Raw genomic sequence first — 3,002 nt, forward strand, 5'->3', positions numbered from 1 at the left:
AACTACTTGTGTGGATACATAGTTCAGCAGTCATGGCAAGGGACTGCTTAAAGGGAGACTAGTTAGCAAAAGCAGCCTAGCAGAACTGCAGCTATCTAGATCTCAGAAGCTGGGTTATAGAAGCCCAGCTATAGACTTGTGAATGAGAAAGGCCTAAAAAGGTCCACAAGTCGCGTGGTTAGAACCGACACGCAAAAATCCCAGCGAGTGACAGAGCGTTGCGCTGTTCAGTGGGAAAGAGTTGAGCTACTCGGGGCGCCCACTGAACTTGCTCCGAGCCAAAGGCTCGAAAAAACACAGCTTAGCCTCAGATCCTTTACATAGAAGGCTAGCTAAAATAAACTTACCTTGGACGAGGGTAAAGTTTAGTCAGTTCTTAGGGGAGAGTAATCCACAGCTTCTCGCCCTCTGAACATTCTCCCAGATATGTAGGTCTGGGAGAGTCTCCTCCTGTTCTTCGGAATCTGGAGGTAGACAAAGACAGTACGATACGATCTTGCATCGGGATGACTAACCGATAATGATCATAATCTGACAATTTTTCCGGCTTGAGGCACCGGAGTCAGATTAAAGACACATACTGAACTAAAGGCGTATGTGCAAAGCTTGTCGGAGTGTAGAGAGTCAAGCTGAGTTGACTCGTCACGTGGTGATGACAACAGCCATGTGCAAAACACTCACAACTTTATCGTCTATGTGGAAAAGGTTGCTAACAGCGCTCTCTATGAGAGGCCCTCGCATATAACTATACGAGGAAAAGGCGATAGAGTTGTTTGAATGTGGGGCAGGTTCATCGACAAGCTAAGTTGATCACATTCTTGTTGTGGCATCCTACTAGAATTGGTCACGGTCTGCACCAACTCTCCCCAAGTTGGCCAGACTTAAAACTAGAAATAAGGTTTGCAGCTATGTGAACCTAGAAACTGTAAAGGAGTTGAAAGAACTTAAAGGAATTGAAAGAGGCCTTGAGGTATATCCTCTTGGTAAAGACCCACAAAAGCTCACAAAAGTGGCTTCGAAGGGCAAAACTGGTTCATCCAAAACAATTGGAGAGCTTAAAGCAGAACCAATTCGAATGAAACACTATTGGTGAAACTTCATCATGAGAACGTCACAAGCTGATCACGCTCTATGATATGACTAGTATTATGTTGCTTCTAGTAGGCTAAGCGCAAGCCGAAACATCAACATGTGAAAGTCGTAGAATTTTGCAATCAAACTGTGGCTAGTACTGTGATGTTACTAGTAACCTGGTGTTCCGTCATATGGCCAAGAGAGCATTTGAAGGCGAAACTTCTGCATGGGAAAGCTGCATCATGATCAAAATTTTATATCGAGTATTATGTTGACGTTAGTAGGCCTTGGCCGAAAACGCAGCATGTGAAAGGTATAGATAAAAGTTATTGTTGCAGTCAGTACTGTGTAGTTACTAGTAGCTGGATTTAAGCTCAAAATGAGACACTGTTGGTGAAACTTCATCATGAGAATGTCACAAGCTGATCAAGCTCTATGATATGACTAGTATTATGTTGCTTCTAGTAGGCTAAGCGCAAGCCGAAACATCAACATGTGAAAGTCGTAGAATTTTGCGATCAAATTGTGGCTAGTACTGTGATGTTACTAGTAACCTTGTGTTACGTCATATGGCCAAGAGAGCATTTGAAGGCGAAACTTCTGCATGGGGAAGCTGCATCATGAACAAAAGTTTATATCGAGTATTATGTTGACATTAGTAGGCCCTGGCCGAAAGCGCAGCATGTGAAAGGTATAGATAAAAGTTATCGTTGCAGTCAGTACTGTGTAGTTACTAGTAGCTGGATTTAAGCTCGAAATGAGACACTGTTGGTGAAACTTCATCATGAGAACGTCACAAGCTGATCACGCTCCATGATATGACTAGTATTATGTTGCTTCTAGTAGGCTAAGCGCAAGCCGAAACATCAACATGTGAAAGTCGTAGAATTTTGCGATCAAATTGTGGCTAGTACTGTGATGTTACTAGTAACCTTGTGTTACGTCATATGGCCAAGAGAGCATTTGAAGGCGAAACTTCTGCATGGGGAAGCTGCATCATGAACAAAAGTTTATATCGAGTATTATGTTGACGTTAGTAGGCCCTGGCCGAAAGCGCAGCATGTGAAAGGTATAGATAAAAGTTAGCGTTGCAGTCAGTACTGTGTAGTTACTAGTAGCTGGATTTAAGCTCGAAATGAGACACTGTTGGTGAAACTTCATCATGAGAACGTCACAAGCTGATCACGCTCTATGATATGACTAGTATTATGTTGCTTCTAGTAGGCTAAGCGCAAGCCGAAACATCAACATGTGAAAGTCGTAGAATTTTGCAATCAAACTGTGGCTAGTACTGTGATGTTACTAGTAACCTTTTCTTACGTCATATGGCCAAGAGAGCATTTGAAGGCGAAACTTCTGCATGGGGAAGCTGCATCATGAACAAAAGTTTATATCGAGTATTATGTTGACGTTAGTAGGCCCTGGCCGAAAGCGCAGCATGTGAAAGGTATAGATAAAAGTTATCGTTGCAGTCAGTACTGTGTAGTTACTAGTAGCTGGATTTAAGCTCGAAGTGAGACACTGTTGGTGAAACTTCATCATGAGAACGTCACAAGCTGATCACGCTCTATGATATGACTAGTATTATGTTGCTTATAGTAGGCTAAGCGCAAGCCGAAACATCAACATGTGAAAGTCGTAGAATTTTGCGATCAAACTGTGGCTAGTACTTTGATGATGCTTGTAGCCAACCGAATTGGTTGAAAAGCCCAATAAGTAAGCTAACTTGGGAGAGCTTGTTGGAAACCAAATGCTACTAGATTGGTCCAAATACATCCTTCAACAGGGGATCACTTGGCTCGCTTTACGAAGAGGAGCACAGCTATATGTGTTAATTCGGTATGAATCGCAAGATTTGTTTACCGACCTCTCTAACGCAAAAGGCGGTCTCGGCTTCGGCTGTTGACTGCGTCCGATTCAGGGTTATA

The 3,002-nt window shown here is 42.8% G+C and overlaps 1 pseudogene; it reads left to right on the forward strand.

The window, feature by feature from the left end:
- The first annotated feature begins 2,848 nt into the window (after positions 1 to 2,848).
- LOC142358216 (5.8S ribosomal RNA) lies at positions 2,849 to 3,000 on the forward strand (annotated as a pseudogene).
- The last annotated feature ends 2 nt before the right edge of the window (positions 3,001 to 3,002 follow it).

The sequence above is a fragment of the Convolutriloba macropyga genome, unplaced genomic scaffold, assembly GCF_964194025.1.
Source record: "Convolutriloba macropyga unplaced genomic scaffold, txConMacr16.3 SCAFFOLD_5468, whole genome shotgun sequence".
NCBI classification, from domain to species: Eukaryota; Metazoa; Xenacoelomorpha; order Acoela; family Convolutidae; genus Convolutriloba; species Convolutriloba macropyga.